This window comes from Pongo abelii, chromosome 5 (genome assembly GCF_028885655.2).
Source record: "Pongo abelii isolate AG06213 chromosome 5, NHGRI_mPonAbe1-v2.0_pri, whole genome shotgun sequence".
NCBI classification, from domain to species: Eukaryota; Metazoa; Chordata; class Mammalia; order Primates; family Hominidae; genus Pongo; species Pongo abelii.
In genome coordinates this window covers 86,676,982-86,700,075 of record NC_071990.2, presented here as the reverse complement: position 1 = coordinate 86,700,075, position 23,094 = coordinate 86,676,982, and the positions used below count along the sequence as shown (strand labels likewise).

The 23,094-nt window shown below is 37.6% G+C and overlaps 1 long non-coding RNA gene across 1 annotated transcript in view; it reads right to left on the bottom strand.

The window, feature by feature from the left end:
- The window catches only part of LOC134761537 (uncharacterized), a 51,688-nt gene extending 36,040 nt beyond the window's left edge, over positions 1 to 15,648 (bottom strand). The window contains exons 1-4 of the long non-coding RNA XR_010140251.1: positions 15,016 to 15,648; positions 11,732 to 11,859; positions 11,405 to 11,578; positions 2,578 to 2,662 (exon numbers count right to left, since the gene is read on the bottom strand). This is a non-coding gene — a long non-coding RNA (uncharacterized LOC134761537). The remainder of the gene's footprint in view (positions 1 to 2,577; positions 2,663 to 11,404; positions 11,579 to 11,731; positions 11,860 to 15,015) is intronic.
- Between the last annotated feature and the right edge of the window lie 7,446 nt (positions 15,649 to 23,094).

Sequence of the window (23,094 nt, the reverse complement as noted above, 5' to 3'; positions counted from 1 at the left end):
TATATTTATATATATTATATTTATATATATATTATATTTATATATATATTGTATGTGTGTGTATGTATGTATGTATAACCAATAGAAGATATAGATAAACATATCTCCTATTGATTCTGTTTCTCTACAGAACCTTAACAAATACAGTTACCATATACCCCGCACTTCTCCCTGCTCCCTCCTACCCTTATTAATTCAAGTCATCTCTGGTTCCTACTATCTAGGGCTTCCAATTTCAACTTTGAGCACAATTTTTGAAATGCACCTTGCTGAGTTAAGTATATCCTTCACCTGATCTATATATGTCAAAACACTTTCAAGGTCTCCGGCAGCCCTAACCCAGCCTCCTGTCCACCTGAGTGACTGGGGATGGAGAGTCATTCCATTATTATTCCATGATTATTTTTTGGCTCCTAATCACTGTGGTATGACCTGCCTAGGGTTCTCACATTCTGGCTGAAATTAGTTATGTGGTTGCTGACAGCCTTTCCCCTGGTCTAACTGAGCAGCTGGGGCCCTGGCGGTCTGTTAGAAGAGTAAGTGGAGATGTTGAAATGAGGGGTCTGGGGACTTACACAGAAACCTGGCAGGGTGAGGGTTGCTGCCAGGACCTTCATCTGCTACCCCATTGTGTGCCCCCAAGGTTTTGGGGATAAGCCTGTCATGAAGGAAAGAACTGTGGCTTTATACCTATATTTTTTTAACATAACTCAAAAAGTGAAAGATTAAGTACTGTTCTCATGATGAAGCATCCAGCTGCCAAATCATTTTACTTTCCTTAGAAAAGCAAGCAAGCCTTGGGTGTTTTCAGACTGATTACAAAGGTTTTGCTCTGAATTTTATTGAAGCAGATGCATTTGGCTGCTTTTTCATGGCTAAAAGCATGCTCACCCAAATCACTCATATCTTTCTGTCACTTTAATTGCTCCACAATTCACTTTCAGAAGCTCTTAACAGCTTTTCTTTCTATTTTGAAGTATTGCAGGGAGAGGTGAGGTTGGTGTTCAAGCATGCAGCCTTACCTTCAAGCCTCTCAGTGCCCAGACTGTGAAAGTTAAATATACTTACTAAACCTCTTCTCCCCAAGATCAGCAGAGACCTTCATAAAGCCAAATCCAATGACCTTTTATCCATCCTTATTCTATTTAACCTCTTACATTCATTCAGAAAAAAAATATTTACTGAAAGCTTACTGGGTATCTGGCTTTAACTAGGCAGTAGGGACAAAGAAATTGGCAAGAAAGATACAGTTACCATTCCCAAATAGAGTAAAAGAAGAAGGTTGAGATAAACATTAAATAAATAATGTTGAGCTAAACATTAAAATATAATATGATGGCTCCACAAGAGCATGTGAATTAAAGGTATGCATGAAGGAGCACAGAGAAATACTGCCTTATTCAGGCTGGGATTTAAAGGGATGGCTTCCTGGTAAAGGTAGCAGGAAATAATTTATAAAGCATAATTCAGAATTAGCTCAATGGATAAGGGAAAGAAAGGTGACCCAAAAGAATAAATCACCTGTGTAAAAATAGCAAGGCATAAGAGAGCAGGAAGCATTCTAAGAACTACCAGAAGAATGACTGGAGGAAAACAAGTTTATGGGAAGTAGCTAGATGTGAGACAGGATAAAATGAGGGTAGGGATGGGGCCCATAGGATTTTAAAAGAGCATTCTGGCAGCAACATGGAGGTAGATTGCTATCATATGGGGGAATAAGGAGCAAAAAGATTCTTCAGCAAGTTACTAGAATAGTCCATGTAAGAAATAATGAGAACCTGGCCTAGGGTATTTACAGCGAGGGTAGAAAGAAGGGCATGGAGAGGAATTGGTAGTGATTTGGATTGGGAGGTTTGGAAATGAGAAGGTAGGAGGCCAATGTTGGGGGTTCTGGGGAAAGAAGGAGTCTAAGGTGTCAGTGTGGAACTGGTTGAATTCTCCCACCATTAAATGAGATGGCACACACAAGAGAAGAAAGCATTCACTGGTGAATGGATTCAGTGTGTTGACTTTAAGGCACCTACAGATTAACCAGATACAAGGTTCAGGGTTAGAATATAGATTTGGAAAATCAGGGCATGCTTAGCAATTAAAATAATTAGTATGGTTAAGATCATTCAGTATAGAGAATGAGAGGAACAATGGCCTGCAAATGGAACTTTTGAAAGGAGCAATATTTCATAGAGGCACAAAGGGTGATGAGCCTGAAAATTAGAGAAAGAGCAGCCAGGAGAAGAAAAAAATCAAGAAACAGCAATATCAGAGAACCATTTAAAAACATTGGCCAGCTAGGAGAGGATGGTAGAATATGGGTCTAAAGGTAATTATCTCAAATTTTACAAATGTGCTTTGTTCCTTTCACTTTTCTGAGTATATCATACTTTACATTAAGCATCCATCTGGCAATAGGTAGATTAAATTTGTTATATAAGAAATGTAAGGAAAAGAACAAAGAGAAAGTTTGTTTTTTGCCCCTACATACAAATTGGACATGCAGCAAGACAATAAACTTTGCTCACCAGAATGTTATCTTGGGGAAGAATGTTTTACTTGTCTTTATTCCCTTCATTAACTTACCAACAACTTAGGCTGATGGATTTAGAATCTAGGGTTTGCTAATGTGGAGGGGTGTCTCATACTCCTACCAACAGCCAGGATCACTCTATAGAAGAAGAAAAGATAAAGGAGAAATAAAATAAGCATCTGGCTTGGGAGACAATGAGAAGAAAACAGAAAGAGGGATTGAAAATTATCAAACTGATGTCCCCCTTTTACCCTCCCTGGATTTCAGGGGGATGTGTGTCACATAAGTGAAAATAAAATAAATGTTAAAGATAAGAGCTATAGTGAACTACTTCTCATGGAAGACTCTGGAAAATGAGCACCTTTCAAGTTGTTCCCTTCTCCCTAAATACAACAGCCTGGGATGCAGCCACAGCTACTTGGCTATGCACTATGTGCAAAAAAAAGAAAGGTTATGAGGTTGAGTTTTCCCAAATCTCTCCAGTTCCTGCATGTTTGTAGCTGAGAGACAATGGGCCTGACACAGGGCCTGCTGGGCAGACAAGTGACCTCACAGAGGAGACTTGGGGGTAGACACCAGGGTGGCAGGCTCACAGAAGAGCAAGGTGAGGCCACGTCAGCCAGGAGCCCTGCTGAGGGACAGCAAATAGAGTTCCATTAGGTGTACACTGTCTATAACAGGGCTGGCAGCACTCAGTCATCCAAGAGACACTGCCCCTAAGACCAGCAGAAAACAGCAAGCCTTTATCCCAGGATGAGCACAAGCCAGGGAGCCCTGTCCTTGACACACCTTAGGGCAAAAAGCCAAGGCTGGCGAAGGCCATCTGAGAGACTGAGTAAATATTTATCCCAAAAAAGAAACCAAAAACTCAACATATTGGTCTTTGTTTATCACACATGACATGAGTTCATTTGTTTCCCTGCTACTTCACAGATAAAATCTTGGGAAAAAGAAGAGATTCATTGTAGATAAAATAATTTACTTTTTTCCCTACGTTAAAATGTCAGACGCAATACAACCTTTCTGTACAAGTAAAAATGAGGAATAATATTTCCCAAAGTATGTTCCACAGAACACTAATTCCTTAGAATACTGAAAGATTTTATATAGGTCAAAAAAAATTGTGGTCATTTAAATTGAGGGAATTGGTTTAAAAAACAAACAAAAAATTTAATGCAAAGCCTTCAGAGAGCATAGAGTAATATGGAATGCCTCATTTCCTGAATATATTTATCCACAGAACTTCATTTTCTTTTTTTTTTTTTTCTTTTTTTTTTCTTGTTTTGAGACAGAGTTTCACTCTTGTTGCCCAGGCTGGAGTGCAATGGTGCAGTCTTGGCTCACTGCAATCTCCACCTCCCGAGTTCAAGCGATTCTCCTGCCTCAGCCTCCCGAGTAACTGGGATTACAGGCGCCCACCACCACACCCGGCTAATGTTTTGTATTTTTAGTAGAGACAGGGTTTCACCATGTTGGCCAGACTGGTCTTGAACTCCTGACCTCAGTTGATCCACCCGCCTCAGCCTCCCAAAGTGCTGTGATTACAGGCGTGAGCCACCACGCCTGGCCCAGAGCTTCATTTTCAAAGATCACCTCTCATAAACACTTTTGGAACTAATTCTCACATTTGAAAAATGGATATACCCCCAAATCTTTAGAACAGTTAAGATCACAAGCCCTACTCCACTGCTTCCCCTATGCTATAGTTCATCAGTTGGTGACATAAGATTTTGCCAAACAGAGGCCAGTCACAATGGCTCATGCCTGTAATACCAGCACTTTGGGAGGCTGAGGTGGGAGGATTGTTTGATCCCAGGAGTTCAAGGCTGCAGTGAGCTGTGGTCATACCCCAACACTCCAGCCTCAGCAACAGAATGCAACCCTATCTCTCATATAAAATAACACAAAATAATACCATATTGCCAAACAGATAAGTACAGCCTTGAGCCAAATGTTAAGATGCAAGAAACAAACATTTGATGGGTACAGAATTCTATCTCCCCTCACTTTGGGCACATTTCTTCCCCCTCCCTACCTCCTAATAAAACTTAACTTGTCAGATTTCTCATTTATTCTAAACTACATTGGATCTATTTATGAATCGTGACAGTGGACGAACCACACAAATTTGCCTCATCTTTCTCACAGGAATCAAAGGAGTATTGTGTAGTGGGGGAGAGCCGGGAGCCAGACTACCTGAGTTTGAATCTTGCCTTACTACTTCCTAGCTGTGTGATGATCTTGGGAAAGTTACTAACTTTTCTGACCCTAGCATCCTTATCTTCAAAGTAGATAGAAAAACGCTACTTACCTGTTGTACTGAGAACAGTTGTTCTCTGTTTATATATATTAAATAAGTGTGTGTGTGTTAGGACATATTTATGCTACATACATTTTAGTGGGTTTGTTTTTTATTTGGTTGTTTGTTGAGACAGGCTCTTGCTTTGTCACCCGGGCTAGAGTATGGTGGCACAATCACAGTTCACTGCAGCCTCAATCTCCTAGGCTCAAGTGATTCTCCTGCCTTGGCCTCTCAAGTAACATTTTATCTATTCTTTTAGCTTCCCAAAATATTAGCAAAGGAATAAAAATGAAATGAACTGACAACAACAAAGACAAGAGAAGGAGCCATCAATACAGTTATATCAATGAATATATAAAAGACACAAAGGAGATAAAAGAACACTACTGACAGAACAGAGCAGAGGACCTACCACCTAGTGTCAGGGATGGCATACTGTTTCTATAAATGCCATATGGTAAATATTTTAGGTTCTGTAGGCCAAGAGGCAAAATAAAGGATATTATTTAAGTCTCTGTTACCACTACTCAATTATGTCATTGTAGCATGAAACCAGCCATAGACAATATAGACATGAATAAACATGACTACATTCCAATAAAACTTCACTTATGGACACTGAAATTTTACTTTTATATAATTTTATGTGCCACAAAATATTATTTCTTGGATATATTTTAAAATTCAATTTAAAATATAAATATTAAAGTGTAATTTAAAATGTAGAAACCATTCTTGGTTCTCAGGCTATACAAAAACAGATGACTGGCAAGATTTGGGCCACAGAACATAGCTTGCCAATCCCTATGCTATGACATGTTAATGTGAGAAATAGTTAAGAAGTTTTTAGACTTAAAAAAAAATCAGACACCATGGAAAGCAGAAAAAAAGGAAACTAAAAACAGTGGGATTCACTGAAAGTCTATATGTGGAACAGCCATTCCCCTGACCCTCCCTAAACTCCTCTGGAGAAAGGAACTTGACTTGAGAAATAAGAAACCCCTCTCCAGTCCCCTTCTCTGCCATTAATTGGAGGGACCATGCATCCTTAGTTACTTGCTAAGTATTTATCTTGCGATATGTGATAAAAGGTTTGGTTTCTTTCTCTTTTTATTTTAACATGTTCCTTTTTGTTACCTATGCTGATACCTGAGTAAGTGTCATGCTTACTTGATTCCTCTCTGGGTTATTTTCAGCACTGCTGATATTAGAACACCTCTGGAAATACTTTCATCCCTTCCCTGCCCACCTAAGCTCTTCAGGGCTGGAGAGCTGCTCAAATTAGAGCTCCCCATGGCGGGAGCCTATCAGGCACCTTGGGGGATTGTTCTCCCCTGTAGCTTTTCTCTTTGCTTAGCCTTAGGCTCTGTTTCTTCCCTCTCCTTTATGAAATCCTAGAGAACATTACTGAGTTTTTGGAGATGCACATATTCATATACAAGCTACATTAAAAACTATACTACCTTTTGATAATTTCTTAATATCAACACTATTTGAATATTTTAGGAAATTCTAAAAAGGGGTCAGAGGGAAATATACCTTTTCTTTTCTATAGCAGAGAAGGAAAAGATTCTAAGAAAAAAGGGGAAAGAGTGAAGCTATATGAGATCAGGAAAGCTACCACCCAGGAAAAGTGAAGGGGCTAGGAGCAGTTGATTTTTAGAATCAAGGACATATCAGATCCTAAAAATTCTTTAAACACATTAAAAGGAATATAAAATAAATGCAATGCTTCTAGAATTGATTAGTACAGGTATTAGAAAACTATTAGAAAATCATGAATAACATAGATTTAAATATATTAATGTCTTTTTTATTATATTATTCAATTTACTTTTTCTTATGCAGCTACAGTTATACTCCATTGCCTTGAGAGACTAGGATACCTTCCCAACCAGCTAAGTTTGCAGTTAGAGTTTGAAAATCCTAAACACAAAAACCCTATCATCATCTCAATAGATGCAGATAAGGCATTTGATAAAATTCAGTATTCCTTTGTAATAAAAACCCTCATCATACTAGATATTGAGGGAACATGCCTTAAAATAATAAAAACCATATAGGACAAACCCACAGGAACTTCCTACTGAACATGGAAAAGTTGAAAGCATTCCCCCTAAGAACTGGAACAAGACATGGATGCCAGCTTTCATGACTGCTATTCAACATAGTACTGAAAGTCCTAGCCAGAGCAATCAGACAAGAGAAGGAAAAAAAGGCATCCAAATAGAAAAAGATGAAGTAAAATTAGCTCTGTTTGCTGATAATCTTATACCTAGAAAACCCTAAAGACTCCTCCAAAATACTCCTAAATTTGATAAATGAATTCAGGAAAGTTTCAGAATACAAAATCAATGTAAAAAAAAATCAGTAGCATTTATATATACCAAAAGTTATTATATTAAACTGAGAACCAAATCAAGAAGTCAATCCCATTTATAATAGCTACAAAACAAATATACTTAGGAATATATATAACTAAGGTGGTAAAAGATCTCTACAAGGAAAACTACAAAACACTGATGAAAGAAATTATAGGTGACACAAACAAATAGAAAAACATCCCATACCCATGGATGGGAAGAATCATGACCATACTGCCCAAAACATCTACACATTCAATGCAATCCTTATAAAAATTCCAATGTCACTTTTCACAGAATTAGAAAAACCAATCTTAAAATTGTTTTTTAAATTCAATTCATATTGAACCAAAAAAGAGCCCAAAGAGCCAAAGCAGTCCTAAGCAAAAAGAACAAAGCTGAAGGCACCACATTATGGGACTTCAAATTATGCTATAGGTTATAGTAACCAAAATAGCATGTTACTGGTATAAAAATAGTCATAGATCAATGGAATAGAACAGATAACCCAGAAATAAAACCACATACCTACAGCCAACGGATATTTGACAGTCACCAAAAACATATACCAAGAAAAGGACCATCATATTCAATAAGTGGTGCTGGGAAAATTGGATTGCCGTATGCAAAAAAAAAAAAAAAAAAAGAAAGAAAAAGAAACTGGACCCCTATCTCTTGCCATATACAAAAATTAACTCAAGATAGATTAGAGATTTAAATGTAAGATCTGAAACTACAAAAATGCTAGAAGAAAACCTAGGAAAAATCTTCTGGATACCTGGACATTAACATGGGCAAAGAATTTATGACTAAGACCTCAAAAGCACATGCAAAACCAATAATAAATGAATGTGACTTAATTAAACTAAAAAGCTTATGTACAGTAAAAATAATAACAGCAAAATAATAACAGACGGCACCTGGAAAATCGGGTCACTCCCACCCTAATACTGCCCTTTTCCAATGATAGCAAAGACTTGGAACCAACCCAAGTGTCCAACAATGATAGACTGGATTAAGAGAATGTGGCACATATACACCATGGAATACTATGCAGCCATAAAAAATGATGAGTTCATGTCCTTTGTAGGGACATCGATGAAGCTGGAAACCATCATTCTCAGCAAACTATCGCAAGGACAAAAAACCAAACACCACATGTTCTCGCTCATAGGTGGGAATTGAACAATGAGAACACATGGACACAGGAAGGGGAACATCACACACCGGGCCCTGTTGTGGGGTGGGGGGATGAGGGAGGGATAGCATTAGGAGATATACCTAATGTTAAATGACGAGTTAATGGGTGCAGCACACCAACATGGCACATGTATACATATGTAACAAACCTGCACGTTGTGCACATGTACCCTAAACCTTTAAGTATAAAAAAAAAAGAAAGAAACTGAGTTCACACAATATGGCAAAAAAAAAAAAAAAAGAAAAAAAGAAAATTGCCAACTTAGACAAAATAGAAAAAGGTATTGAAATACACAAATCACTAAAAGTTATTTCAGAAGAAATAGTCAAATGGCTTAATATCTGTTAGAGAAATTGAGTTTATTGTTTAAAAACCTTGCCACAAATAAACTATAAGTTTAGATGGTTTTACAAAAAAATAATAATAATGAAATAATGTCTTTTGCATCAACTTGGATGAAACTGGAAGCCCTTATAGTTTGTTAATGTAATAACTCAGCAATAAAAAACCAAATACTGTATGTTTTCATTGTAAGTGGGGGCTAAGGTATGGGCACGCAAAGGCATACAGATTGGTATAGTGGACACTGGAGACACAGAAGGGGAAGGGTGGGAGGGGGGTGAGAAATTTAAAAGAAAGCTACATATTGGGTACAATGTACACTATTTGGCTGTTGAGTGCACTAAAATTAGAGTTCACAACTATACAATTTATCTGAGTACAAAAAAACCACTTGTACCCCCCAAGTCACTGAGATAAAAAGTATATATTAAAAATAAACAAGTAAATAAAAATAAAATGTTGTGTTATCTATCTGATGTTCACCACTTTAAGTATACAAATTACCTTGTATATATTATCTCATTTAATCATAATCATAATCATATGAGGAATTATTCTTTTTTTTGAGGGTCATTTTCTTTTATTGTTATTATTATTATACTTTAAGTTCTGGGATCCATGTGCAGAATGTACAAGTTTGTTACATAGGTATACACATGCCATGGTTGTTTGCTGCACCCATCAACCTGTTATCTACATTAGGTATTTCTCCTAATGCTATTCCTTCCCTAGGTCCCCACCCCCCAACAGGCCCTGGTGTGTGATGTTCCCCTCCCTGTGTCCATGTGTTCTCATTGTTCAACTCCCACTTACAACTGAGAACATGTGGTGTTTGGTTTTCTGCTCCTGTGTTAGTTTGCTGAGAATGATGGTTTCCAGCTTCATCCATGCCTCTGCAAAAGACATGAACTCATCCTTTTTATGGCTGCATAGTATTCCATGGTGTATATGTGCCACATTTTCTTTATCCAGTCTATCATTAATGAGCATTTGGGTTGGTTCCAAGTTTTGCTATTGTGAACAGTGCTGCAATAAACATACGTGTGCATGTGTCTTTATAGTAGAATGATTTATAATCCTTTGGGTATATACCCACTAATGGGATTGCTGGGTCAAATGGTATTTCTCGTTCTAGATCCTTGAGGAATCGCCACAGTGTCTTCCACAATGGTTGAACCAAATTACACTCCTACCAACAGTGTAAAAGCATTCCTATTTCTCCACATCCTCTCCAGCATCTGTTGTTTCCTGACTTTTTAATGGTCGCCATTGTAACTGGTGTGAGATGGTATCTCATTGTGGTTTTGATTTGCATTTCTCTGATGACCAGTGATGATAAGCTTTTTCTCATGTTTGTTGGCTGCATAAATGTCTTCTTTTGAGAAGTGTCTGTTCATATCCTTCACCCGCTTTTTGATGGGATTGTTTGTTTTTTCCTTGTAAATCTGTTTAACTTTTTTGTAGATTCTGGATATTAGCCCTTTGTCAGATGGATAGAGTGCAAAAATTTTCTCCCATTCTGTAGGTTGCCTGTTCACTCTGATGATAGTTTCCTTTGCTGTACAGAAGCTCTTTAGTTTAATTAGATTCCATTTGTCAATTGTGGCTTTTGTTGTCATTGCTTTTGGTGTTTTAATCATGAAGTCCTTCCTCATGCCTATGTCCTGAATGTTATTGCCTAGGTTGTCTTCTAAGGTTTTTAGGATTTTAGGTCTTTTGTTTAAGTCTTTAATCCATCTTGAGTTAATTTTTGTATAAGGTGTAAGGAAGGATTCCAGTTTCAGTTTTCTGCATGTGGCTAGCCAGTTTTCCCAAAACCATTTATTAAATAGGGAATCCTTTCCCCATTGCTTGTTTTTATCAGGTTTGTCAAAGATCAGATGGTTGTAGATGTGTAGTGTTATCACTGAGGCCTCTGTTCTGTTTCATTTGTCTATATGTCTGTTTTGGTACCAGTACCATGCTGTTTTGGTTACTGTAGCCCTGTAGTATAGTTTGAAGTCAGGTAGCATGATGCCTCCAGCTTTGCTCTTTTTGCTTAGGATTGTCTTGGCTACATGGGCACTTTTTTTGTTCCATATGAAATTTGAAGTAGTTTTTTCTAATTCTGTGAAGAAAGTCAATGGTAGCTTAATGGGGATAGCATGGCATCTATAAATTACTTTGCGTGGTATGGCCATTTTCACAATATTGGTTCTTCCAATCCATGAGCACGGAATATTTTTCCATTTGTTTGTGTCCTCTCATATTTTCCTGAGTGGTGGTTTCTAATTCTCCTTAAAGAGGCCCTTCACATCCCTTGTAAGTTGTATTCCTAGGTATTTTATTCTCTTTGTAGCAATTGTGAATGGGAGTTCACTCATGATTTAGCTCTCTATTATTGATATATAGGAATGTTTGTGATTTTTGCATATTTATTTTGTATCCTGAGATTTTGCTGAAGTTGCTTATCAGCTTAAGGAGATTTGGGGCTGAGATGATGGGGTTTTCTAAATATATAATTATGTCATCTGCAAAAAGAGACAATTTGACTTCCCATATGAGGAATTATTCCTATCCCCAACCTAAATTTTTAAAATTGATGCTCTGAGAGTCTTAGAAGATTACCCTAGGTTACACAACTACAAAGTAACAGAATAAGCTTAAAATAAATAAATAACTTCTCTGCTTACCTCATTTTTCAACTATTCATCTTCATTGTTCTGTTCTTCCAGGGAAAATTTCTGTGTCCCACAGCTTAAGTCCAGTGGACAAGTTGACTGAGGGAACTGTTTCAACCAAGTGATCTGAAGTAAGGTAGCCAAAGACTGGGTCCTGGAGAACTAGAAACATAGCCCAAAAAAATGCTGCCAAACATAAAATTTCAAGAGACAGAAGAGAACAAAAATGGGAAGAAGAGACAGAAGAGAACAAAAATGGGAAGATTGGCATGAAAGTTACTAGGACAAAAGAAGGTGCAAAGAGAAGATCACAGAGGCCAATGAGTGCCTAGAGCTCACCATTTATGCAGCACCTGGAGGAGAGCAGCTAGACTTGGTTTTCAGTTTGGGAAGATAAAGCTTGTAAAGTCCTGTATAGTCCTGGACATGATTTCCAAGTTTTTCTTAGAATTCTGATATCCTGTAGACTTAGATTAAAAGAATATAGATTTGTAGAGAAGAGTTTAAACATTAGTTATATTATTTCATGTGCCTATTTTTGAGATAGAATAAGAAAAAAACACACATGTAAAATATAAAGTTCTCCAGTTTATTTAATGGAATGAGATTTGGGGCAGAATTTCATAATTGGGGTATCCAACATATTATTCTTATCTGCCTTTGAAGATCTGGGTAGAACAAGTTTAATACAGAGTCTGCATCTCTTTTCAGCCTCTACTTTTATCAGTAGCATTTTAACTTTCACTATGTTTCACATTCAAATTCCTGAGAGAGAGAATTTCCTAAGCTCAGTTGATCATCATCATCTTTGCTGGGTAGAACTCTGGGTTTGATCACCTCAAGGTCCACTGCTCAGACCATCCATGGACTAGCCTTGGATCAGATGCCTGTTCTTCCTGCATCCTATGGCAAGGTGTTTGTGCTATGTTGTGTAGATCATGGCCACTTGTTCATTTTTGAAGATGATTTATAGATGAAGAGTTGTTCTACTAGGCAAAACTTTTTCTATCTATCAAGTTGTTCCCTTAAAGGTCTCTATTTTCCTCAAAAATTTTAATTATATTTTGTAAGTATAATTCCCTCCTTTTGAGGAAGGTGGAATGCCTTATTTAAACTTGAAAATAATTAAACTCTACGATTTGAAAATTCATTCATACTAACATGCTGAGGGTAAGGTCAACATGAATTTATAAACAAACTTCTTTAGGTTGCTTTGGAGTTGTCTGAGTATTATTTTAAAAGTCTAGTTTTTCATGTATGTGTTTTTCATAGTTGCCCAATTGAAAAATCCTTGAAAGCAAGAACCATAGTTTATTACTTTTTATCCCTGACAACATCTAAGATGTTGTGCTCACCAAACGTGTTAAATATTGCTGAGTGACTGAGCCTATGGATCTCTGGGAGTTATTGAATAGTTGACTTTAACTGCTTCATTAGCTGTCTGTATCCACAGAAATTTGAGATCAGCTGTTTGGAATAATGCACACAAAAGCCTTCTTTCTGTAATGTCAGTAAAAGATATTTAAATTAGAGCAATGGAGTCCTAAATGTGAACCATAAAGGAAATTATTTCCACTCTATGTGAGAAGAACTGGATGCTCCTTATTTCTTTGCAAACTAATAAAATTCTCGTTAATAGACCAATAGCATGTAATTGAAATTTTCCAGGCCCAGAGCTAATTTTGTTTAAAGTGACCCAACCCTATTTCTTAAGGTTCCAAAGCAAAGGGAAAAGTCAAGCAGGCAAGGATTTTTCTTTTCATGTCAGGGCTTCCTCCTTTAAATGAATCTTGCCCATCTTTGAGATTTTGTTTTTAAGAAACATGCCAGCCCAGTAGAAAGTTATTTTAGGCATTTAGCAAACCCACCAAATCTAGGTGACTGTGAATAGTAAAATAAACTTGGTTTACTGCAGTGGCTCTCTTAGGCCTTAGCAGCAAGTACATACGCCTTGTAATCAAGCTTTATATACCATTAAGAGTAATCTGAAACTTTGTATACATAACATTTTAACTGCAAAGTCACATAAATTTTTTTAAAATGCTCCATTTGTTTTAGGTAAAATCTTTGCTTGGAGACTCCCTCCCTCTTTTGCTTTTTTCTTTTCTTTTCTTTTCTTTTTTTTTTTTTTTTTTGAGACAGAGTTTTGCTCTCGTTGCCCAGGCTGGAGTGCAATGGCATGATGTCAGCTCACCACAGCCTCCGCCTCCCGGGTTAAAGTGTTTTTCCTGCCTCAGCCTGCCGAGCACCCGGGATTACAGGCATGCACCACCATGCCCTGCTAATTTTGTATTTTTAGTACAGATGTGGTTTCTCCAGGTTGGTCAGGCTGGTCTCGAACTCCCAAACTCAGGTGATCTGCCCACCTCGGCCTCCCAAAGTGCTGGGATTACAGGCATGAACCACCACACCCGGCCTTCTTTTGTTTTTTGTTTTTTTGTTTTTTGAGTCAGACTATTGCTCTGTCACCAGGCTGGAGTGTAGTGGTGCAATCTTGGCTCACTGCAACCTCTGCCTCCTGGGTTCAAGTGATTCTCCTGCCTCAGCCTCCTGAGTAGCTGGGGCTACAGGCACGCACCACCAAGCCCAGCTAACTTCTGTATTTTTAGTAGAGACGGGGTTTCACCATGTTGGACAGGATGGTGTCAATTTCTTGACCTCATGATCCGCTTGCCTCAGCCTCCCAAAGTGCTTGGATTACAGACAAGAGCCACTGAGCACGGTAAACTCCCACCATCTTAAAGAGCTGTAGAGATTTTTAGTTGTCCCTCTTATTGAAGAGATTAATAATAGGTTTCTTCACTGTCACCAGAAAAAAAAAATCTCATTTGTCTTTAACCTCAATATATCAGGGTTATCTCAATATTACAGTCAGCAAATAACATGAGTTTTTGTTTTTCAATGTGGAATCAGTTCTCCCACGCAAAAGTTGGATAAAAAATTAGATTTTTCTTTTAATCTGCCACATTGGGAAGGGTCTTCTTGCCAAAAATCTTCAGCTCAGAAGTCATGACCTCTCCTCAGTACTCTTTATAACTCCACTCACAAACAAATACAAAAGGAAGAAAAATTATACATAATATATAAAGGTACAAACTACAACCCTATGCAGGAAGCTACCTGTAGAAGCATTTTTAACTCTTCCCCAATTGTAATATGCCATGCTTCAAATGTACAATACTACACACTAGATCATAAGTTCCTCCAAGTCAGGATTTTATCCATATTTTATAATTTCATTGCTTCACAGTACCCTTTCCTCTGGCAATTACAGTCTCATATACTGTAGGCACTGCTTAACAAATACCTTGAAACGTCATTAAATGGAAACAAACTAAGCTCCCAGTACAGTTATTTGCTTTGATACAGGAAGAGAAAGAGAAGAAGTTTATCCCAGCATTCCCCAAACCATGTACCCACATTTATAAATAAATAAATAAATAAATGGTAGTCAAAATGATTTTGGATACTTCATACACCAGATTACATTCCTGGAAATTCACAATGTGCATAAGCATATTGTAGGCTACAAGGTATGTTGTCACAAAAAATTGTTTAAGTTGATTTAGGACATAATTTCCCATGAGTATTTGACAACAGAGCCCTTTGCAGAGGATACATACCTACTAACATTTAGAGGAACATCAGTGTCCTGTGGAGCAAGATTTGAGAAATCTTTAGTTGTCCAGTATTTTTGTTGTTTTTTTGTCTGTTTGTCCAGCTTTTTGTTCTTCTCCAAAGGAAAGACTACCCATTTCCCTTAGGAGGATAGAAGAAAGAGGAAAGTAGCATTCCCTTAGGATAGTAGTTACTTACAGATGTGGGAAAATTAGGAACAATTAGGAATCAGTTCTCTTGTCCTGCAATTAACTGAGAAAACAAAACGTAAAATTTATTCTAAAATACTAACTTATCCATGCTAAGAAAAAAGTATAATGGTAAAAGCAAGAGAAATGGGAGATATGGGAAAGATCCTTTTCTGCCAGGCATGTGAAACAGTGAACTTCAGAAGACTGTCTGTGGGTTTGCAAAAGAATAGAACAGCATTTGTATCAAACCCAAATTCTCTGAACATTCTGCACACTTCAGAGCAGGACAGGCTGAACATAAGGTTTTTGTCACCTAACACTGGGGATTTGGGCCTAACTCTAATTCATCAACTGCAGAAATCCAGTCCAACCGAGATATTCAGTTTCTTTTCAGTTGGTATTGATGTGTGGTAACAATATCTCAGTCCTTGAAAAAGAACAGCCAGCCTGTACCACAGACAGAAAAAAAAAAAAAAAAAAAAAAAACTCAAAAGCATTACAATTGGAAAGACAGATTAGAAAAATTTACTCACCAAATCTCCAACTACTGCATTAGACTTGTCAGTATGTTACACAGGGGTTTAATTTAGTAGCTTTCTGACATATGGGCAACAATATGGTCTCAATGGTTCCCTGCTACTGGCGTGGTTGAGGAGGAGGGAGAAATAATTAGACATCTGACAGGCAAGTGACTGCTCTCACAGCTCAGCCAAGGCTTTTGCAGAGGACACTAGGTATTTTTAAACCACACTTCTGTGACAGCTAAAGAAATTGTACATTTTTTTTCCACATAAATAGGTATTAGTTTCTTTCAGAGTCTGATGATAAAGAAATGAAAGAAGTCATAAACCCTCTAATCCTAATTCTTTCATCTAGTTTTCCATGAAAAATTATGTATGCTGCATATAATATACAAAGGGGGATACTAGGAAGCAAAAACATTGATATTATTTTTATTCTCCTCTTCTTGAGAATGCATCCATCTAAACAATTTGTTTTTAGTTGTCAGAATCTTCATTTTGCACATTAAATGAGGGGGAACCTGAGGATTCTGTACAAAGCCAGCAAAACAAATCATAGACATATACATGGGTGAGAGCTAGAGCAACAAATGCTTTCCTCCATCAACCTGTAAACTGCTCAAGGCCAGTGAATCTACCTTGATTCCCACCCACAACACCACCACAACATGAGCAACCAGAATAGGACTGGGTATCCAGCAGCATTTCATAAATATCGACCAATGTATTGATATTTATTCATTATGTAGGCTCTGTGTGCATGAATTCTGGGAAAGTGCAACAAAATCACCCAGGATAAAAGTGTAATGCTTTTTCTTTGAGCTCATCTGTCTTACGACACACAACAGGACCTGACAGAAGGTTAGCCCACAGGAAGGTTTAATTTGTCTGAGATCAGACACTTTTTTGAAAGTAGATAGGATTTTCTCCAAAGAAACCCACATATAAATTTCAACCAAGTTTTACTTCTTACGCTTTCTTTGTAAAACAAAGAGTGTGTACTTTTACGATCTAAAGAAGAAAATTTCTTGTCTAATGCTCATCTCTTGTTCTTATCCAGTGTTGGAGACAATGTTTGTGACTCCACAAAATTCATATGTTGTAGTCCTAAGCCCCCAATGTGATGGTGTTGGGACATGGGGCCTTTTGGAGTTAATTAGGTTTAGATGAGTTCATGAAGATGATGCCCTCTTGATGAAACTGGTGCCCTAATAAGATGAGATACCATCAAGGTTGCTCTCTCTCTCTCTTTCTCTCTATCATGTGAGGACACAGAAAGAAGTCTCCTTCTCCAAGTCAGGAAGAAGGCCCTCACAAGAACTCAATCATGCTGACACCCTGATCTTGGACTTCCAGCCTTCAGAATTGTGAAAAAATAAATGTCTGTTGTTTAAACCACTTGGTCTATGGTATTTTGTTATAGAAGCCCAAGAAGACTGACATCCAGTAAAACAATGACTAAGAAACGTGATTAAGAATACAGCTAGTGGTCACAAGGGAAAGGACAGCAGTGACACATATATTCATAATACCAGGATATGTTTTCCCCTTCTAATCTTTTAAAAGATTAGAAGTTATAGGAATTCTCAGAGTCAGAAAAGGTAAGTCTGCCTTTGTCAGAGGTCACTTTGTTAGAGGGTTAGGCATTACTGCTATGAAAATTTAAAAGTTCTGTGACAGGACACAAAACTTAGTGAGCTTGAAGGTGAACAAACAGGTCTCCAACAGCAACCCTATGAGACAGATACACACCAACAACATTTGAAAACTCAGATCTTTGATGCAATTTCCAGACTCATTGGAACTTAGTTCTATGGATTCAAAAGTCCAATCAACTCTCAGGCTTCTATTTTCATAAAGAGGAATGAGAGGTCGTTATTATCTAAAACCCCCTAAAGCATTTTACTTGTCTCTATAAATTTGCTCTAGAGAATGGCATTGTATTAGTCAGGTTCTTCAGAAAAACGAACCAATAAGAGATAGACATAGATACACACACCCACACATACATGATAGATAGACAGATAGATAGATATAGAGATATACACAGAGAAATTTATTTCAATGAATTGATTCATGTGACGTGGAGTCTGGCAAGTCCAAAACATACAGGGCAGGCTAGGAATTTAGGTAAGAGTTGATGTTGGCCGGGCGCAGTGGCTCACTCCTGTAATCCCAGGACTTTGGGAGGCCGAGGCGGGTGGATTACGAGGTCAGGAGATTGAGACCATCCTGGCTAACACAGTGAAACCCTGTCTCTACTAAATATACAAAAAATTAGCCGGGCGCGGTGGCAGGCGCCTGTATTCCCAGCTACTCGGGAGGCTGAGGCAGGAGAATGGCGTGAACCCAGTGGGCGGAGCTTGCAGTGAGCCGAGATCGCGCCACTGCACTCCAGCCTGGGCAACAGAGCAAAACGCTGTCTCAACAAAAAAAAAAAGAGTTGATGCTGCAGTCTTGAGTTTGAAATCTTCAGGCTATCAGGTTAAAAATTCAGGCAGCAATTCTGAATTGCATGCTTGAGAACTTCTTCTTTGGGAAACCTCAGTCTTTGCTCTTAAGACCTTCAAGTGATTAGATAAGGCTTATCTACATTACGGGAGAATAATCTGTTTTACTCAAAGTCTACTGATTATAAATGTTAATCATGTCTAAAACATACCTCCACAGTAATGTATAAACTAGTGTTTAACCAAACAATTGGGCTCCATAGACTTGTCAAGTTGACACCAAAAATTAACCACCAAAACATAAAATGGGAAGTGAAAGGGACAACAAACTTCCAAATTCTTCAAATTTCTCATCTGTCCTCACTAGCAAATGTTCTTAGGTATCTGCTTTATTCATTATCTCATTAAACAGCTCCCTGAATGCAAGATGGTCTATTATGTCTAAATGAGTACCTTGCATTTTTACTAATGTCAACACTGCAAATGCAAGATCAGTTATCTGGAATGCAAGAAATAAACATGGTCAGCCCTGAACCATGAGACATCAAAAGAGTCAACTAAGGCAAAGCTTATAAAAAAGATGTGCTCATGAAGGATGCGATACTCCTTCTATGTTTAGCATTTTAGCCTCATGGGCTAGCCTTATGCCCTGGCACATGGTTGGTGCCCCAAAAATATTTGTTAAATTAATACATGAATGAATTAGGGAGGTAAAATAGCTTAAAATTACTGAAGGTGCTTCCTACTTTGAGATAACATTGTTTACCTGTTTTTTGCACATCATTACAAAATAGATATTAATAATTACTTCTGCAAATTCAACAAGTTGTGAGTTTACTGTAACTACTCTTAGTTCTTAAGTCAGTAAGATATCTTGGGTATTTTGGACCTATAAACTTTCATTCATGTTGTAGCATTCAGAATTCAGTAAGCATTTTTTTTTTTTTTCAGAGGCAGTGTCTTGCTCTCTCGCACAGGCTGGAGTGCAATGGCACAATGTCAGCTCACTGCAACCTCCACCTCCCAGGTTCAAGCGATTCTCCTGCCTCAGCCTCCTGAGTAGCTGGGATTACAGGCGCATGCCACCACACCTGGCTAATTTTTTGTATTTTTAGTAGAGACGGGGTTCCACCATGTTAGCCAGAATGGTCTTGATCTCTTGAACTCGTGATCCACCTGCCTTGGCCTCCCAAGTGCTGCAATTATAAGTATGAGCCACCATGCCCGGCCACAGTAAGCATTTTTACTAGCTGTGTGACCTTGGCTAATAACAATAATAGCTAACATTTATTGGGCATTTACATAATGCCTAGTCCTGCTCTTATTGTCTATATTTGCCCATTATATTCCCATGGTATGAGTTTTATTATTAGCCCCCTTTTTACAGAGAGGAAACTATAGCAAAAATAACTTCAGGAACTCACTCAAAAGTCAGACTAGTAGTTAATGGCTGGGTTGGAACTTGAGCTCAAACAGTTCCACACATCTCTATACTGCAGTTACTTACTTACTCAGAGCCTCACTGTGCTCACTTACAAAAGGAAGATAATAGTTCTCCCCCTGCAGAATTCTCTTAGGATTGGAGCCAATTTATATAACGCTCATAGCACTGTCCTGGCTCACAGCTTATAGACCCTGAGTAAATGACAGTAGTCAATAGGACATGTATCATCTCTACAACTTGATTCATAAAATTAATAATAAAACTCATACTAATAAATGTGAATTCAGGAATGCAGATTAATCACTTTAAATTGTTTGTCATGCCACTCACTGTTAACACAAAATTTTAGACTAAAATTTTAGAATGTGGTAGATTAAAGATGACCACAAATTCTTTGCTACTCCTCTTATTGAAGGCTAGATTTTAATTTCCCTCTCCATGAATCTGGACTAGCCTTAGTGAGTGGCTTGGCCAATAGAATGTGACAGAACTGACAGTTCGCAAATTCTAAGACGAGGTCATGGGAGCCTTTCAGCTTCTTCCTGGGCCACTTGGAATACTTGCCCTAGGAGCCCTGAGCTTCATGGAAGGAGTCTACTTACCTTGAGTTGCTAAGGTCAGTCTTCTAGCCATGTCCATCAAAGTGGCAGACATCTAAGTAAAGCCATCTTGGGGTCTGCAGATCAGTCCATCTGCCAGCTGAATACCACCAAGAGACCTCCATTAATGCCACAGGAAACAGTTATATCACCCAAATTTCCAAATTTCTGATCAAGAAGATAGTGAGCTGTAATAAAACAGTTGTTTTAAGCCTTTTGTTCTGTGGGCAGTTTGTTAAATAGTTTGTTAACTGGACAAAAAGAATTCAAAAAAATACCAAATGAGAAATTGCACAGCACTATGTCCTGAGAGAGAATACTTTTGGATTCAGCTGCCAATCAATAAAATCCACATGAATGATGCTGAGCAGACAGCCCTTACTGGAGAGGAATATTTTTACTGGAAAAACGTTTATCAGGATTAGTAAGTAGGAGTAGAATATGTGATGTCAGTGAATTCAAGGTAATGCTTACAAGTCACCAAGACCAGCTGGAGATAAAATAAGACAGCAGAAACTACATAATGTTTTCATTCTTGCTATCACAAAATTGAAACAAATCTAGAACAGAATTTGATCAGATGGAGGATCCAACTGAGACTAAAATACATGTGTCATGTAGATTCCCTTACAAACAGGACTATCTTAGGTTAATAATATTGCAGTGAGAAAGTCAGATGTAAATTAAGTTTACAGTAGTTAAAGGCGAGATGCATGTGTCTTGCCAATGCCACTTTAAGAGGGTCTGGAGAGGAGTGAGGGAGCCATTTCTGCAGCAGACAGAAGATGAGATCCTGAGTACAAAAATCACTACAATCCAATACCAAATTATATATAATTTCCCAGCAGTATGAAACCTAAAGAAATTCTGACCCACAAATACTGATTTCTTTATTTGCTAAAAAAAAAAAAAAAAAAAATTACATTTGAGGAGATATACAGCTTCAGAAATGTCTTTTGCTGGTTTTAGAAATAAAAGAGACCAAAGATTTTGTTATAAATAAAGACAGTCAAAAATCCTTGAGTCACAAACCATTTTCTAAACTATTTAGAAAAAATATTCTCTTCCCTACGTAATGTAAACATAGGCTTAAGACAGCCCCAAAGAGAAAATAAAAGATTTTATTTTTAAATGTTAATTAATAAAATACCAAGTTTTATCTTGTAACTTAAAAATAAATACATAATAAGCTGCCGGTAATTTCTTTTGGATCTATAATCAATTACTGGACAGCTGCCAGTAATTTTCTGTTTTCTTTTGGATCTGTAATCAATTACACCGTCATGTATTGTTTCATCTTTCTTTTCTCTCCCAGAAGGTTTTGAATTCTGAAGCTCAGGAACTGTTTCCGTTTGAATTCTCACTACTGAAAGTATAATTCTAGAAATACAAGATAATCTGTTTTTCTTAATCTAAACTTCACACAAATTGATATAGTACATGTTTGATAATGTGTGATAGATCTTTTTCCCAGAATTATGCAAGCTTTTTAGAAAGTTGATGAAGGATTCTTTATACAACTATTTAAAACAATTTATTATTGTTTATTAATAATAAATTTATATAAACATGATTAACATTTTTATCCTAGAAAGCAAAAGTTTCAAAGATCAAAGTGAGTATTACTAATTCCAAGCACATATGCTAAGACCATTTAAAACACTAACAGAAATATTAGAAATATTTTCTATTAATATCTTTGAATATTAATAGGAAATATTTTACTAAAAAAATAAATGGAAAAAAATAGGAGGTGAGATATTTAGGCTGTAATCACTAATGAAAGAATGATACATAAATTATAGTCTACTAAATTTCCACAGAGATGTCCAGGAAAAAAAATGTGACGTATATACCACTGTGATTTCTAGAAGCCTTATCCTTTTTTTTTTTTTTTTTTTAGAGAGGAGGTCTGGCTTTGTCAACCAGGCTGGGATGCAATAGCATAATCATAGCTCACTGTAACCTTGAATGCTTGGGCTCAAGCAATCCTCTGGTCTCAGTCTCCCAAATAGCTAAGTCTATAGGCATATGCCACCATGCCCAGCTAATCTTTTTAAGTTTTTTGTAGCAACAGAGTCTCATTATGTTGCTCAGGCTGGTCTGGAACTCCTGGCCTCAAGCAGTCCTCCTGCCTCGACCTTCCAAAGTGTTGGAATTACAGGCATGAGCTAACGCTACTGGCCTCCATAAGCATTTTAAATGATTGAGTTTGAACTTCCAAGTTAACATGTAGACAGATTTTACGTAATAAGATAAACCTGAGGGCCAGAAGAAGTGGCTCATGCCTGTAATTCCAACACTTTGGGAGGCTGAGGCGGGCAGATCACTTGAGGTCAAGAGTTCAAGGCCAGCCTGGTCAACTAAAACTACAAAAATTGGGCATGGTGGTGGGCACCTGTAATCCAAGCTACTCGGGAGGCTGGGGCAAGAGAATCCTTACACCCAGGAGGCTGAAGTTGCAGTAGCTGAGAGCACACACCACTGCACTCCAGCCTGGGCAACACAGCAAGACTCCGTCTCCAAAAAAATAATAATAAATAAACCTGATAGGCTTCTTCTTAACTTTCTAATAAAATACTTAGGCTTCTTCTTAACTTCTTTTTTTTTATTATAATTTAAGTTTTAGGGTACATGTGCACAACGTGCAGGTTTGTTACATATGTATACATGTGCCATGTTGGTGTGCTGCACCCATTAACTCTTCATTTAACATTAGGTATATCTCCTAATGCTATCCCTCCCCCCTCCCCCCACCCCACAACAGTCCCCAGTGTGTGATGTTCCCTTTCCTGTGTCCATGTGTTCTCATTGTTCAATTCCCACCTATGAGTGAGAACATGCGGTGTTTGGATTTTTGTCCTTGCGATAGTTTGCTG